At 40.9% G+C, this 18,174-nt stretch overlaps 1 long non-coding RNA gene across 1 annotated transcript; it reads left to right on the top strand.

Moving 5' to 3' along the window:
• Positions 1-2: 2 nt before the first annotated feature.
• Positions 3-17,644, top strand: LOC118501494. Its single transcript, XR_004904118.1, has 3 exons — positions 3-388; positions 10,857-10,860; positions 17,633-17,644. It is a non-coding gene; the product is annotated as an uncharacterized LOC118501494 (long non-coding RNA).
• The last annotated feature ends 530 nt before the right edge of the window (positions 17,645-18,174 follow it).

Genomic DNA, 18,174 nt, shown 5'->3' with positions numbered 1-18,174 from the left:
TGATTGAAAAAGAAATTACTAAAATATATGAACATTATTATAAAAGTCAAAAAATATCCATTTAAAATATCTGCTTCATATTTTGAACTATTATACAAAATGGTTTTTTATTTTTAAATATATAATGTTATGTAAAAATTTCAGAAGAAGTCATTTTCTTTTTGTGTGTGTGCTGTTTTTTATTATATTTTTCCATTACCATTTATCTCCCCTTTACCCTGTTCCATACATAATAAATTCATTTTCATAGAAGGAAATCAAAATCATTGCAGACTGCTATAAATTTTTATAGATCATCTGTATGGACATTTTAAACCAATATACAGTTCTTGGATGGAAGCTACAAATTGCCTTTATTTTTTTAAGTGTGCTTTTCTCACCTCTTAAAGTGTGACAAAAAGTCACCAACCCTTGAATGGAAAATATTCATTGAAAGGTGATGCCAAAGCATAGGAAAAATTTAGACATATTTTGTTCTGGAAAAGAATATCACAGACTGAACAAATTAAAACCTGAATCAATTCAGGAAACACTATCAAGCAAATATAGAAAATAGAAATAAAATAACTTTTTCTCATTGAACCATCACCTTGTTTTTCCCTGTCATCAACAAGATTTATGAGCAGGTAAAAAGGGCCATTCAATTAAAGTTGTGAACAAGGTCAGATTTTTTACTTATTTATTTTTAGAGAGAAGGGAAGAGAAGGAGAAAGAGAGGGAGAGGTTGCCTCTCACATGCTCCCAACTGGAGATCTAATGTACAGCTCTGTCATGTGACCTGGATATTGAATCAGTGAGCCTTTGGATCACAGGACAGCAGTCAACCCACTGAGCCACACCAGCCAGAACACAAGATCAAATTTGATTACACCATTAATGATTTTTAAAACTATTTCTTAGATAATGAACTATAAAAAATATATAGATTTTAGGTTCTGTATTTCAATAAGAAATTCTTTTTCTGTATTTAACTGCAAGGAAATGCTTATCTCCAAAACAGGCACCCTTGAGACTTCTCACACTATTTAAACCATAGGAGTATGATCAGAATAAAAATGAAAAACTCTGTAAAGCCAACCAAGAATCTGAGAGGAAAAAAGAAAATCACTCCTCTGAAAATCTACATATCCTGAAACAATGACTTATCCTAGATTCTCAAAGCTGATGAATTAAAGGAGTCCTGATACAAAGAATAGAATCCTTCATGTTGGACACAAGAGCATCCATTGGCTTCCATTTATGGGAACACTCTCTATTTCTCCATAGCCAGTGAAAACAGACAATCCAGAGAACAGCAGTCTAAAACTTGGATCTTCAGAGCTGGGTGATAGTGCTGATTCTACTATCTCTGTACTCCCAAAGAGCTTCAAGCATACTCTCAATTTGAAGTGTAATGACCCATGACTCTCAAAAAAATCCTAGCATAGAAAATTTATATAAGTAACAGGTGTCCTTCAACAATACATTTTCCCTTTTGTTCTCTGGAATGTAGTCTCAGTAAGGGCTGGAAGTACCTCCTAATATGATCATATTCAAATGGTGACAGATGCAGAAACGCCACAAGCATGGTGTCTTTTGCATTACTGCATCCTTTAAAACTGCAATGTTTTGTTAACATTTACCAAATGCTTTTTGTTTTAGTTTAATGAATCCTTTGAGGCCTTTAACTAAGAAGTGTCATATATCATATACTAACTTTGATTTTTCAACCCAAAATTGTTGTGTATAAATAAAAATGATTTTGATAAATTCTTTAGCATTTAAGCATTGTGATTATTAAATGAGATTCAGAGGCTGTGCTCAAGGGATAAAAAGTTGGCAAAAAGTAAAATGGGATAAAGAGAAGATGACGATGTAGAGTTGGGGTTTTCTTCAATAGTAGTGGAGAGAGTAAAGCTGCCATCAAAGTGGGATCAGGATCATGGGAATTTCAGTGTCATTAGATTGGAGTCACTAAGGGAGGGGCCCTAAGGACCAGTGAAGCCAGAGGGAATGGACTCAGGAAAGATAAGAATCACAGGATTGAATGGGGACTAAACAGTAATGGAAAAAAAATACAATGAAGAGTAATTTATTTTTAAAATCACATTATCAAAAGTAGAAGGAAGACACTGGGCTCAGGAATAGTCCACAGGATTAGAAGTACCACAGTTTTAAGTTTAGTAGAACTAAGGCTCATATGGTAAATAAAAGGGTCTTCACTAAGGGTTATTGAGAGAAAGGAATATAGAATCACAGAAATTGGGGGTCAGCTCATCAGTAGACTAAGGGGATTTCCAGCATAAGTTAAGCAAGAAATCCCAAGTGCTGTGGGACAGAAGGGATCACAAAGCCCTTGGGAATGGAGTAAGGAAGATGATAGATTCTAATTCCACATCAAACAACATTAGTAAAATATAATTCTCTTGTTTTTTTTTTAAGGTTTTATTTATTTTCAGAGAGAGGGAGGATAAGAGAGGGAGAAAGAGAGGATGGGAAACATGTGTGAGAGAAATATAGACTGGTTACCTCTTGCACAGCCCAAACTAAGGACCTGGCCTGCGACCTAGGAATGTGCCCTGACTGGGATTTGAGCCAGCAGCCTTTTAGTTCACATGCCAGTGCTGAATCCACTGAGCCACACCAGCCAGGGCCATAGGTTTCTTAAATTAAAATTAAAATTTGAACTAGGATATTCTGAAGTAGGTCTCTCTCTCAGAGGAAAAGAATAGAAACATGAGAAAGTCTAGGAAATGGGGTGTGTTATGGACTAAATGTTTGTGCCCCCGAAAGTCATATGTTGAAACCCTAATTTCCAAACTGGTTTAGAAAGGAGGGCCTTAAGAGATAATCATGGTGACATGAGTTTATGAAGATGAGACCATCATGATCAGGTCAGTGCCCATATGAGAAGAGACATCAGAAGGAGACTGAAGATGGTAGTGAGGTAGGAGGGAGCAGATTCCACTTCTCCCTACACATGGGAGAAAAACCTAGCCGATATATGGAGGAACAGAGCAAACAACCAACAGTACCCCCAGCATATATGAAGATAGAAGACCAAAAACTGTAGAGGACATTGAAAAACCAGACAGTAAGGAGAGTGCTTCAGGACAATAAGGCCCCTGGGACCAGTGCAGGGACGAGGGTGGCTGCAGCCCCAGGCCCGGCACCCACCAGGTCTGCCACAGGGTTCTTGAGAGAGAACTGGGTCAACAGCTCCCTCTCCAGCCAAACAAGGTTTGAGTAGCACCTGGAGAGACCTGGTTGCTTGAAGTCACAGAAAGGGAAATAAGGACTAAGTGGCAAACACACAGGGGCTGTGAGCACCCACAGAGTCTGTGGACACAGAGGGCGGCTGTGGACACAAGCACAGTGATTACAAAACCAGTCTCAATTTTGCCTTTTCTATACCTGCACCTTTAGATCCTTATGCAGGTGGACAGAGGGAAAAGCAAAACTGAAGGGACCACCAGAGGGGGCTTAAAAAAAAACAATTTGCTGAGATGTTTGTAAATTGTCCTGTAACTAGTTGATGTTTTTAAAGTTGATTAAAGGGGAAATCTTTGCTCTTTCTCTCAAGCCTAGACCTAGTTTGGGGTTGTGCTGTGGGGATTGGCTTGTGGGTGTTTTTACAGCATTGCAGCGAGCACCCCTGTGGCTCTTAACTGCTCGACCTGTGCCTGCAAGGTTGCAGCAAATACTTGGGAGAGAGTACAAGACTTATTAAAGAAGGTACAGTTCCAAAGCAGTCACAAGAGAGAGCAACCTAGGAAGAAAACCCTTTTCCTCTGAAATCCAACAAACCCTACGACCTAATCAAAAAGCACCTAGTGTTGTTGGCCCTTACCTGGGCTTATGCGGGAGTAACTCCAACCAAGTTGTTATGTTGTCCACAAGGACGACTTGTAGCCCTGGGTCCCTCTTCCTGGGCACCAGCTGATTCGGACCCCAGGTCCTGGGGTCCACCGCACTGTGGATGAGGCATGAGACATTCACAAGGACTACTGAGTCCTGTGGAGGAAAAGGGACAGCATGGCATTTCTCTCAAGGGGAGAAAAAGCCTCAGCCCTTGCTGTGGCCAGCCTTTATTGGGTTTCTGGACATATTACATTATGGTCCTCATTTGGTATGCACAGGTTCAACCTCGGTGGTTACCTTTTAGAGAAAATGAAGGACATGCTGCTGCTAATCACATCACAGAAGAAGGATATTTGCAAATGAAAAGGGAAAAGTGGTTGAACTGATTACACTCATCCTTGGAAGGTTTAGCATGGATCTTAGGAAGTGACAATAAGCACTTGCTGTCTCAATTCAGGGTGAGGGAGTTTTAGCAAAAGCAAGTTTCATAGCAGTCTAGGTACAATGCAGGCCTGATTCCCCATGGGAGAACCTATCTGTGGGGGTGGGTCCTGTGCATCTCCGAGTGGGAGCTGGGCCCACACCATGCAGAACAGTCTCCTACAGGACCCAAATAAACACAATCAGAAATGGAAGAGGAGAGATTACAACTGATACCACAGAAATACAAAGGAATGCAAGAAATTACTATGAAGAACTGTATGCCAAGAAATTTGAAAACCTAGGTGAAATGGACAAATTTCTAGAAAAATATAACCTTCCAAAACTCAATGAAGAAGTAGTAGAAAGCCTGAACAGACTAATAACAGCAGATGAAATTGAAGCAGTAATCAAAAAACTTCTGACACACAAAAGCCCTGAACCAGATGGTTTCACAGGAGAATTCTACAAAGCATTTAAGGAAGAGCTAATCTCTGTCCTTCACAAACTATTCCCAAAACTCCAGAATGATGGAAGTCTCCCAAGCTCTTTTTATGAAGCCAGCATCATCCTAATCCCAAAACCAGATAAAGATACAGCAAAGAAAGAAAACTTCAGGCCAATGTCACTGATGAACATAGATGCTAAAATCCTCAACAAAATTGGCAAACCGCATCCAACAATACATTAAAAACATCATGCACTATGACCAAGTGGGATTCACCCCAGGGATGCAAAGATGGTACAATATTCGCAAATCAGTAAATGTAATACATCACAGAAACAAAAACAAAGACAAAAATCACATGATCATAGCAATAGATTTGGAAAAAGCATTTGATAATACAGCACTCATTTATGATAAAAACACTCAGCAAAGTGGGAATAGAGGGAGCATTCCTCAACATATATGAGAGACCTACAACCAACATCATATTCAATGGGCAAAAACTAAAATCTTTTCCACTAAGATCAGGAACAAGACAAGATTGTCCACTTTCACCACTTCTATTCAACATAGTATTGGAAATTTTAGCCACAGTGATCAGACAAGCAAAGGAAATAAAAGGCATCCAAATCAGAAAGGAGGAAACAAAACTGTCATTTGTTGGCAGATGACATGAGAGTATACATAGAAAATCTAATAGACTCAGCCAAAAAACTGCTCAACCTAATAAATGAATTTGGCAAAACAGCAGGATACAAAGTCAATATCCAGAAATCAATGGCATTTTTGTATACCAACAATGAAACATCAAAAGCAGAAATCAGGAAAAAAATCCCATTTTGCCAAAAGCCAACCCAGCCCTGCTGTCTGACAGAGTCACAGAGGGAGCTGTACGTCCGCACAACAGACACATCGGGGGAAAGTACTTGGCACTCCTTTGTTTAATCATTATATTACTACCCGTGCTTAGGGTCTATGTGATTTACCATGGGACTGGGACAAATGGCAATTCCACAGAAGAAATACAGTTCTTTGGAAGTAAGAAAGAAAATGACAGGTCATTGGAGAGAGACTCCCCACCAGAGTGTCCTTTTAAGTGGGTTAGAGAGTTCAAAGAATGGAAATGGAAAAGACTCCTAGGATTACTCCCTACAAAAGCCCCTACACCCACCCTTATTACATAGTTCCTTAAGACCGGGGCTCCGGGAGCTAGACATAGATTCAAAAAACACATTTGGTCAGCATAGTACCAGTCAGTATCCATGATCTGTTTCCTCTCTAACTCTTAGGCCCACTGATCCCTCTTTACCTATACCAGAATCTATCATAAAGGAACATGATGGGTAAATATAGATATTGGAAAGATTATTATACACTCCCCTTCTATGAAATGCTTAAATAATCAGGGGCCCCATGGTGTTTATTGCCTAAAAAGTCAGACATGAAAGATAGAAACAAATAATAAAAATACATCAACACCAAGGTAGGTGGCAGGCAGCCGAATGGACTGAGCAAAACAAAGCTTATTACTTGCACAAGATGACAGGGTTCTGGCACTGAAGTGAGAAGTGAGAGACAGATACTAACCACATTGACCATGAAAGCCTTCTGCATGGCCTTTGCCAGTGAGCTAAAACAGTCCTGTGCCCAGCTATATGCCCAGCTTGCAACTTTAGAATATATAGATTAAAATTAAGTTGAGCTTTAAGAAATTAAGGCGTTATATAATGTGGGAAAATGTGTTACTGATTAATTGCAAAGATTAGGAGCTAAAAGCTTGCACAATAATATGCAATAGAGAGCTGCTTCCTCTTTTCTGCAGAATAAGGATAAAGCAAATATGCCTTAAAAAACTCATTTTTTTATTGCTTTCATATATGCCGCATGTACACACTCAACTGTGTAAAAATAAAAAACTCAAGAGCCCAGGCAGAGATGCCTGGCTGTTGAGCTTGAAACTGCACCTCTAGTGTCATTCCTTCGCTGATGCCATCCATCCATTGGGAATCCCTGGACCTGCTGGAGCTGGACTCCAGCACCATTTGATATAGCAACAAGAAAAATAAATTACCTACTAATAAACCTAACCAAGGAGGTAAAAGACCTGTACTCAGAAAACTACACAACACTGAAGAAAGAAATCAAGGAAGACACAATCAAATGGAAACATATACCATGTTCATGGATCAGAAAAATTAACACCATCAAAATGTCCATACTAGCCAAAGCAATTTACACATTCAATGCAATACCTATTAAAGTACCAATGGCATATTTCACAGACATAGAACAAACACTTCAAAAATTTATATGGAACCATCAATGACCCTGAATAGCTGCTGCAATTTTGAGAAAGAAGAGTAAAGTGGGAGGGATCACAATACCTGATACTAAACTATATTACAAGGCCACTACAACAGCCTGGTACTGGCATAAAAACAGGCACATGGACCAATGGAACATGGTCCAGAATAGAGAGACCAGAAATAAACCCAAGTCTCTACAGTCAATTAATATTTGACAAAGGGAGCAGCAACATAAAATGCAGTAAAAATAGCCTCTTCAACAAATGGTGTGGGGAGAAATGGACAGCTACATGCAAAAAAATGAAACTCAAGCACCAACTTACACCATACACAAAAATAAATTCAAGGTGGATAAAAGATTTAAATATAAGTTGTGACACCATTAAAGTCCTAGAAGGGAACATAAGCAGGAAAATCTCAGATATTTCACACAGCAACATTTTCACTGATATGTCCCCTAGAGTAAAGGACATAAAGGAAAGAATAAACAAATGGGATCTCATCAAAATAAAAAGCTTCTGCACAGCTAAAGAAAATAGTATTAAAATAAAAACAGAACCAATTCAATGGGAAAACATATTTGCCAATGATACCTCAGACAAGGGTTTAATCTCCAAAATATATAAAGAACTTACATGACTCCACTCTAAGAAGACAAACAACCCAATTAAAAAATGGGCAAAGGACTTGAACAGACACTTCTCCAAGGAGGACATACAGAGGATCCAGAGACATGTGAAAAGGTGCTCAGTATCTCTAGCTATCAGAAAGATGCAAGTTAAAACCACAATGAGATACCACTTCACACCAGACAGAATGGCCATCATAAACAAAGCAACAAACAACAAGTGTTGGAGAGGTTGTGGAGAAAAGGGGACACTAGTACAGTGGTGGTGGGACTGCAGACTGGTACAACCACTATGGAAAGCAGTATGGAACTTCCTCAGAAAACTGAAAATGGATCTGCCTTTTGACCCAGCAATTCCACTGCTGGGATTATATCCTAAGAACCCTGAAACACCAGTCCAAAAGAACCTTTGCACCCCAATATTCATAGCAGCACAATTTACAATAGCCAAGTGCTGGAAGCAACCTAGGTGCCTATCAGTAAATGAATGGATCAAAAAACTATGATACACTTACACAATGGGATTCTATGCAGCAGAAAAAAAGAAGACGCTTCTACCCTTTGTGACAGCATGGATGGAGCTGGAAAGCATTTTGCTAAGCGAAATAAGCCAGGTGGTGAAAGCAAATACTATATGATCTCACCTTTAACAGGAACCTAAACAATAAAACAAAGAAACAAATATAGTCAAAGGCACTGAAATAGAGGACAGTCTGACAGTGACCAGAGGGGAGAGGGGAGGGAATTTCAGGGGAAAAGGGAAAGGGTTTGCAGGAACAAGTATAAAGGACACATGGACAATAACAAGAGGGGGGCGTGGAAATGGGAGGGAGGTCGGGAGGGCTGGTGGGGTGGATGGGATGGAGGTGAAAGGCAGAAAACTGTACTTGAACAACAATTAAAATTAAAAAAATAAAAAAGAAGATACATCAGAGATCTCTCTCTCTCTCCTTCCACTTGTGTGAACCAAGGAAAGAAAGTGGCAAACAGCAAGAATGTGGCCAGAGGGAGAGCCCTCACAAGAAATGGAATCAACCAAAATCTCGGTCTTATATGCTCCAGAATTATGAAAATAAATTTCTGTCCTCTAAGACACCTAGTCTATGGTTGTATGTTATGAAGTCCTGAGATGATTATGACATGAAGTGAATAAAACTTGACCCCTTTAAGTTTTGGCAGGACTTTCCTTTGGACTATAGGATAAGACATATAAAACATACCATCTTTTCTGCCTTCCCTCAAAATTGTTAGTTCTGTTTAATCATTCCTAACTTTCACTGAGGTCTGAAAAAGCCATTCATTCCTTTATGCTAGCACTGTGGTGAATGAGTGGGCAAGAAAGAGAAGGAAAGCATGTGCTATCATTGAAATTGCTATATTTACTAAAACTTCTATCTTTGTAGTGGTACTGCCTGTCAGACGTTGGGCATGTAATGTAGCCTCTCTGCACTCAAGTGCCCTATCTCTAATAGTACATTTCTCAATGCTGTTGTTGGGAAAAATAAATGAATTGCTATGTGGAGAGCACTTAGCACAGTGCCATACACTGAGTAGGTATTCTCTAAGTTATTAGAATGTTACACTGCTTCTCCTAAGTTCGGTATTCCTTTGCTTTTGAGTAACATCTTATTAGAACCACATTGATAGGTTGACATAGTCTCATCTGGCCTTCATTAACAGAAATATTCAACACAATTTTTTTGGAAATTAGAGTTGAGAACATACTAAGTTCTTAGAACTAAGACAGGCTAGTAAGTAAGGACAAGCATAATGGAAAAGCTAAGACAGATAATTAAACAGCCAAGCAGTTTACAGCCATCAAGCAAATATAAAAATGTTATCTTCTGTAACCAAGAACACTTAAGAGTAAATTTTGCACTTCCACCCAACAAGAGGGTAAATAGCTTAAATCACCCTACTCTTGGAGATAGATAGCAGAAATCTGATTAGAAAAAGTGCCATTTGCCAATCACACCCAAGGACAGATGAAGTTCATGGAATAAATCTCAATTTAGCACATCAGCATAAAGCTGATAAATATTCTATTGAGATCCTCCCCTAAGACCTCCACTAAACACCTAGGCATTAAAAAGCCCTCAAAATAAAGGTCCCAGCATACCCTCACCTTTCCCTTCTTCCTTTTCTTCCCCCAGAGGCATACATCTCATAAACTCTGAAGAAGCCCACAAGGCTTGCAACCAGGGGAGCAATGGGTAGCAGCAGCTCATCCCAGGATAACCAACCGAACCTGTCTCCAAGGCCCCCTTTTCTCTGACTTCTCATTAGCTAAGGCACCCCCACCTAGGCTCATTTATTTTCTATAACATTTTTAGAGAGATGAAGCAGCCCTGCCTATGCTCTCTCTTGTTGCTTCTTCTACCCTAGCCCTTCCTTGTTTCACTGTCTCCAGCTTTAATAAACATACCCACATACTATCGTACAGCCTTAAGCAGATTCGCTAAGGGTCAGGTGCTCTTTGCAGTAACAGAGCCATGCTGATAGGCTGAAATAGTCTCATGTAGACTTCACTTGCAGAAATATTCAACAAGGAGTTTTTGGAGAATCACATTAGAGAACATAGGAAGTTCTTAATAAATGTGAGTTTAACTTACAGCTCAAAATGCACTTGAAGGTATTAATCTCCTTTGGTACTTTATTTTAAACAGTAATCAACCTAAGACATAGAGAAGCCTCTGTCACAATTCTTTAGCAGTGTGGACAATAATGTCTTAGGTTCATCAGAAGCAACCCTGAGACATAGTTCACATAGCAATAACTAATTAGAAAAGTTATGCCAGTGAAAATTAAAAGGGGGAAGCAAGAAGAGGGATGTAATTTAAAATGAGGGAATAAATTAGTAGATATATGTCCAGGTTTGAGAGTTAGGAAATGCCACCTTGTAGTTGTAATGAATAACACAAACTTGGAAGTTAGAGTGCTTGCTTTTGCATAGAGCCTTCACCATTTACTAGCTGTATGACCTGAACTTGTACACAGGAAAACTAGGCTCTTCCACCAGATCACAAGGAAGGTGTTCCAAAGACCCACACACAAGAGACTGTGGTGTGGCTAGGTTTATTTGTGTGGAAATAGAAGCTGCCCCTAGGTTTCCAATGTCCCATCTTCTTCTGTGTCTCAGTGGAAAAAGTCCAACCTGGACCTCAGCTAGGCCAAAGCAAAAGCCAGTGTCCAGAGTTTCTGCTTCATAATAAAGCTTAGTTCTTTGGCACTCACAACACCTTGCTACAGGCCACGAAAACTGCTAGACCCACACTGACACATGCTCCTGCACAAGAGAGTGCATGAACAAATAGGATGAGTGCATTTATCAGGTGGGCAAGAGACAGCTTGTCTTTTTCCCCTGGGATTATATTAGTTTGGGCTTGGGAGAAACCTGGTACTTTTTCAAAAGAACAAATCAATTTCTCAAGCCTTCTTGGGTTTTAAATAGGTTTACCTCCCAACAAATCGCTTTCATCCCCAGGCTAGATGGACAGTCCTCTCTGGTCAAACACCTCATGTTGAACCATTTTCACTGCTATTGCACCTGTGCTTGCCTTCTCTTACCCTCATCTGTCAATCTGGCATGAGAGCAGAAAAGGGAGGAGTGTTAATTCATTTGGCAGAGCACAAAGCTATTATCCCCTGGAGTGTGAAGCTGCTGCTTCCTTGTGAAGCAAACATGTTCCTGCATCCCATTTTTTTAAGTGTAATGTCTATTTCCTCCTGTTCCCCACTCCTAGCTAAATACCAATGGTAGAAAACTGAGTTACTTAATCTGTCTTTTTTTTTTCATCTTTTTACCTCTATAGAATGTCACTTCAGGGAGGTGTGAAGATTATTTGAGATAATTCAAATTCTTGGGAAAAAGTATGTGCTCCAATATGTTAGATGGTGCTAGTAGTGATACAGGGTAGCACCCAGGAAACCCAAAGGAGTTCTCAACCTGATACCAGGTGCAGCTTCCTGTCACATCCCAAGAAAGGATTCAAGAGCATTACAGAAAACTTTATCAGAGCACAGTATGTTCATTGAAGTAGTAGTAGTACACACTGGAGATGTGAGAGCAGGTGACCTCAAAGAACCAGATGCCCTGATGGGGTGCATTCCTGATGGAAGGATTTATTAAATGAGGACAGGGAAGGGGAATAGGATGGTCCTTGGCTTCTGGCACTGATGAGGTAACTGCTGATGCAGCTCGTCCTTGTCCCTCCTTTTTAGATTGCACATGTTTTTGTTCCTCTAAATTGCAGAAAATCAGAGAAGAAGAATCAGGGAAAGAGGTGTCAGTGAGGGTCACATGAACAATATTCCAACCAAGATGGAGAAGGGGAAAGGTAGAGCTTAGGGCCTTTTTGTCCTATTCTAACTTTCCTGCCTCAGTAGAAGTAAGAGGAGGAGTAGTAGCAACAACAGCAAGAGCAGAAAAAGTCATGATGATAGAAGGAATTATGGTCATTATTGTTATTGTTATTATATTGGAATGCCATTATATTGGAATGTAAGGGTGATTGCATCTTATTCTCACCTGATAGCTCCTGAAAAGAAGGTCCAAGTCCAGTTCATCTCCACATGCTCCGCACCTATTGTGTTATTTACTTCCAGTGGAAGTGATGTGTAATTGACAAGGGACTCAAGAGTTGGAAAATTTTAGTTTAACTAATAGCTAATAACCTTAATAATCAATGGATGTAAAAGCTATTATTCCAGGAACTGAATGTCTGACCCACCCTGGCTCTAGAAAACCATAAGCAGTTCCACTTTGGGGCCTCAGAAGGACTGCAAGCAATCAGGATGGTATCTGGCTCATTGTACTACAGAGTAAGCTGACTACCTCCCAGGACACAGCTAAAGACCACTGATCAGGGTTAGAATGCTGCAGTTTTTAAAATCCAATTAACTTTTCCTTGAATTCTGAACCCCTTACCTACACTTTGTTCTCCTTATAAAAAAAGACCATTTTAAAATGGAATTTAAGATGGTCTGTTAGGGTATGAACCTGCCATCTTCTCAGATTGCCGGTCATCTGAATAAAGGGCTCATAAAGATTCAGTCCCTGTCTCTGCTTATCGGGTTTGGTATGTGACAGGCAGCATGCACATGATCTTTCCAGTTTCATGTTGACAAGACAAATAAAGTGAAATGAAAGTGGTAATAATGAGAAAGATATTTAAACATCAAAGATATTTCTGAAATTTTAAACATAATGCAGCTGGCATTAATGAAATAAAGTGGACCAGTGGCCTTTGTTGTACTTAATCTAATTTTTTATCCTGTTATCTACTGAACCAGCATCATCTCTTACCACTCTGTACTCCTTGAAACACTCTCTTCACTTGGATTTGAGAATGTTGTACTTTTGCTTTTCCTCTTATATTACTCTGCTTTATGGGTTCTTACTCTTTTTATAGGACTCTGAATGCTAGCATGCTGCAAAAGCTCAATTTTTGGTCCCCCTTCTATATCTAGACTCTTTTTTAATGTGTCACCCATCCCTATGGCATTAAATACCACCTACACATTGATGACTCCTAATGCATATATATCTCACCCACATTCCCCTTCAAATGTCAAATGCATGTCTATTTAACACATTCACTTGGATGTCTTCAAGATATCTCAAGCTCAACATGCTGGAAACTGGATTCTAAATACGCCCTCACACAAAACCTGCTATATAGACAACTTTCCTCATCAGTTAAAAGGAAATCCACTGTTTTTCATTCATTGTTCTGATTTTACTGCTCTCATGGAGTTATCTGTCTCCCCACAATGCTTGTGACTTAAATCTCTTTTGTTTCCAAGAACACCCTTAGGCTTAAACTTCCCCACATTCTGTTTCAAATAAAGTCAGTTTCTTTTAGGTAGAGCCTCAGGAGTCTCTGTTATTATCAACTTCTTTTTCCCCTAAGAAGAATCTCCAAGTAGTGCTATGTCACTGGGTGAGGGAAGTAGCTCTAGTCTTCTTGGTTTGCCTTTCCCAGCATGGAACCTCTCTGCCCTTCAAGTGAGCTGTGGCAAAAACAACTGTGATCCCAGTATTTTCATACTGACAGTTCTGTAGGATTTCCACAACTAGGAGTATGAATGGGTGAAAAAAGGGAGCCCCAACTTCCCTGCAGCACTCTCCTGCAATTTAGCCTCTGCAACCTAGAGTTGGTAGTGTTACCGGGTGCAGCCAAGAGGGGGGACCCCAAATAGGCATTTGAAATGGGGTCCAGAACTCAAGGTGTCCAGGAGATTTTAAGGTGTCTTCACCTCTTCCCCCACAGGTGTGAGTTGGGGGAAGGGGCACACAGAGCAAGAACATGCAGGGCAGCTTTGCAGCTAATCCATGGCATGGTCATTTAGCATACCTGTAGCCTTTGGCTGGTCACTTAGATATGCTAAATAGCTATGGCCATGCTCAAGGCCAGGGGGATGGAAAGGGACCTCCCCCCTCAAGATGGGACCTGGGGGAAGGTCCCCTGAGTTACCGCACCTGTGTGGGAGCTGGGAGAAGATTGGCTCCATGACATGGGGTGACACCTGCCCAGACCCACGATGGTGACCAGAAAAGCTGGAGAAGACAGCAGATTAAGGGCAAGTGTGCCCAAGTGTAGGAGGAGTCGGAAATGGGGCTGCAGAAGAAGATTGGCGCGGGGGATTTAAACCCAGACACGGCAGCCATAGAGGGAGAACCACGTGGCCTGGACAGAGTGGGGACTCCCGTGGCCCTGGGAGAGAGGACCACGTGCCTTTGCCAGAGTGGGGACCCCCCCCACACAGCTTTAGAAGGGGGAACCACCACCTGGTTTTAGCAGAGATCCCGGCGATTCAGCTGAGGGTGCCGGGAACCCAGGGAGGTCTCTCAGTCGAGATGGAGTACTAACTGGGGATAACCAGAGGACTGCCTGAGCCATGGACTTCTATTTCCTTTCCTGAGATATGGTACTCTGGACTGGGCAAAGGGGGAAGGAAGGAATGACTGTGTCTGTTTGTGGGTGTTTTTAGGGACTTTAGGATTTTTGATAAAGACATTAGGTCACTACTTGAAGTTTGTATAGCATTAAATAAACATTTCCTTTCCTTTTCACGAGTCTTTGGCATTGAGAGACGTCTTTCCTCGGGTGGCGGACATAACGGACCTGGGGCCTTCTTTCAATAGTAGTATATCGTCCCAGGCTCCCCCTTGTTTGTTCTGTAACAGTAGGGATGAGAAATTCTGGCTGCCTGACACTCCCAGTAAGATACCCTATTACTTGATTGGGAGGTGAGGGGAGAGAAAAACCAAATTCTTTGCCACACTTGCTCAGAGTGTAGGGAAAGAGCTGTCATGCCTCATGGCCTAAACCTCTTTCACTGTTCTTAATGAGTTTAATTAATTCTCCTGAATAAATATTCCTTCCTTTGCTTTATGGACAATTTCCAAGAACTTCAATGGGTTGGCTTTTTAAATATTTCTCACCAGTTATGCTGTTTTACTGAGGAATCACTACATGAAGCTCTTTACACTAAATTGCAAAAACAGAGCTCTCCTAAAAAGGAAGAAATTTGAAGAAAATGTAAGAAACATATCCTTAAAATGTCATTTAGAACATACTGTTTGGTTTTCTCTGTTAGAAAATTTCATAATTTTTTTAATTAACCTGTCTGACCACTTCCCTGAGCTTCTCTCTTCATTCTCAGGAGCTCCGTAGTAATTCAATTTGCTTTCATGTCTACTTCCATGAGCTTCCACCTGGAAGAAGGAATGGACATCTTGGTGAGTATGCCCAGGATTTTATCTCGGCAGGACCCCCTGAAACTTCAGAGCTTACAGAGCAAGCCCATCCCTGCACAGTAAGAGCTGGCAGGTCTCATGCCTGGGATAATGTAACAAGTGTGAAACAATGTTTAGAATGAGGTGCTGAGATAGTGTCTCCCCAAACCAGAGAAGCCCCCAGAAATATGGAAAAATGAAAAAAATCCCAAAGCCTCCACAGCCATAGCTGGGGGATGGGAAAGTAAATAGACCAGTTGAAAGAGAGAGGTCCTTTGCATATCAATAACAGCTGGCCAGTGTTATAGTTACCTGAAATAGCTGTACTGTAAGGGAGATGGGCATAACTTTGTCTAGTGATGTGGCTCATTAAGGAAGAAGCCAAGAAAGCCCACCACACCTGCCTGGAAGCTTGGGGGTGGTTCCCCAGCATCATGGGGAGACACCAGCCCAGACTAACAATGGCATCCAGAAAGAGGCAGAAAATATGGGAGGGCTGGAAGATGTAACCAACTGTGGGAGAAGTTGGAAATGGGGTCACACCAGAAGAACTAGCCCTGGACTTAAACTAAGTGCAGCAGCCATTCAGTGTCTTGGCCATGCTTTCTGGGAATAAGGGATTTTTACCATGCAGCTTGGAAGGCAGAAGTAAACAAGCAGTTATGTAGTTTATAATGAAGAAGGAGGCCATGCAGCCTAAACTGAAAAAAAAAAGAAAATAAAAAAGAAAATGCTGCTGCTGTGAATGTGCCTACTCTGACTCCAAAGCTGCAAAGGACTTCCTTGCAAAATGCTGCCTTATAGACTTGGACTTTACTGGACTTTTAACATCTGTTCCTTTTCTAAGTTTCACCATGATCCAAAGTATCACAGCACATGATTTTCTGGACTATAATATGGAGAATAATGAACATGTATCTCAAATCATGGAGAGAGATGCTGTGTAAGAATGGCAACTTTGGTACCTTCCAGAGGGACTGGGGAGCTGTTTGCACAACCAAATTAAGACCAGGTAAGAACATGGAGAACTTTTGGGGTAAGAACATGGCTCATTGCCTGGTGGGAAGCATGGGAAGTGCTGGGTCTCATGAAGAAACTGGGCTCACAGCTTGAGTGCTCTAAGCTCCCCCAGGGTTGGAATGTTGTAAATAAAGGCATGCTTCCACCAGCTTTAATTGTTGGGTCATACACCATGGCACCATCAGGACAGGCCCCGATCTGCTTACTCATGCTTTTGGCAGGCTGGCTAACAATAACACTGCAGAAGCCACCCCTTGAAAATGAAACAGTCAGCGAGGCAGCAGATAAAAGCGATGGAGGAGCTCTGAAACTGTGCTGCTGTTGCTAGCCAGAGTCTAGCATCCTGGTTGCCAGGAAATGCCTTTTAGCAGCTATGTCAAGACCACAGCTATGCACAGATATTTAGTAGTAGTTAACTCCTGTTTTACCTAACTTGATTATCATACTATTATAATGAATTAGCACTGCCATTTGACCCTGAGAGGGCAATCAAAGGGAATTGTGGGATAGGCACCTGTGCATAGGCTTGAAGGCTACAGAACTAATTAGTTACATGCAGTAAGAAGTCTGCAAATTGAAACAGAAAAATTCATCTCTTTGTTCATGCACAGTAAAAAGCCTGGAACTAAGACAAAGAGATTTAGAGAAACCCTTTCCCTTTATAAACCATGTCCCTTGGGAAGTGGGGGCCATTTTTCTTTCAGCAAAGAAGCTGGCTCGGAAGTGACCTGCTCTCATATTGAAACCGGAAAAGATACCGGAGTTCGGGCTGCCTGTCACTACCAAACCCAATAAGCAGAGAAAGGGATTGAATCTTTATAAGTGCTTTATTCAGATGGCCAGTGATCTGAGAAGATGGTGGGTTCATACCCTAACAGAGCATCTTGTCTTTTCTTTCCAAGCCAAGTTTTTAATAGCAGGGAATAAACAAGGTGCAGAAAAGGGGTTTGAAATTCAGGGTAAAGTTAAATGGATTAGAAAAAACAACTTCAGCATTCTTGTCCTGGGTGGTGGTCTTAAGCTGTGCCCCAGGTGGTGTCCTTTAGCTGTGTCCTGGGTGGTGGTCACGTCACCCTGGAGTGCAATGGCTCAGATACCATCTTAAGTTGCTTGCACAAAGTCACAAAGTCACAAAGGAGGAACTGCTTATGGTCTCCTGGTGTCAGGGTGGGTCAGACCTTCAGTTCCTGGAACAAAAGCTTACCTGCATTGATTACTAAGCTTCCTAGCTATTACTTAAACTAAAATTTTCCAACTCTTAAGTCCCTTATCAAAATGACACTTACTTTAGCCAAACTTGAACAGTGCTGAGATGGATCTCACTTCAGTGATGTCATTAAGTTTGATGTCAAGACCCCCATCCATTACTCTGCTCACCTCTGGGAAGGTTCTCCCCAATGGCCCCTCCTAACCCCTGCTATAGCCACAATGTTCAGGAGCTAAAAAATAGGATTCTTAAACATGCCAAAGAAGAATCCAAGAGAATTATTCTGTAGTTATCAGAACTTAGAGTATGAATATGGGCTTTATGGAAAGCCTTAGTGAATGAGAACTTTATTATTATTGTTTTTTGTTCAAAACCACTCAGGAGGTCATGGCTAAAAATAATTTGGAGACCAAGTACAACAGCTGAAGCTGGGAGCTAATAACTCATGTGCTGGACCAGCTGAAATTAGAATGGAGAATTTCAGGAGATAAAAAAAAAAAGCATAATGACCATCTAGTTGAGAAAGAACATGAAGCCATTAAACAAGCACTGGAAAGGTATGTT

Source organism: Phyllostomus discolor, chromosome 6 (genome assembly GCF_004126475.2).
Source record: "Phyllostomus discolor isolate MPI-MPIP mPhyDis1 chromosome 6, mPhyDis1.pri.v3, whole genome shotgun sequence".
NCBI lineage: Eukaryota > Metazoa > Chordata > Mammalia > Chiroptera > Phyllostomidae > Phyllostomus > Phyllostomus discolor.
This window is presented reverse-complemented; position numbering and strand designations above follow the sequence as displayed.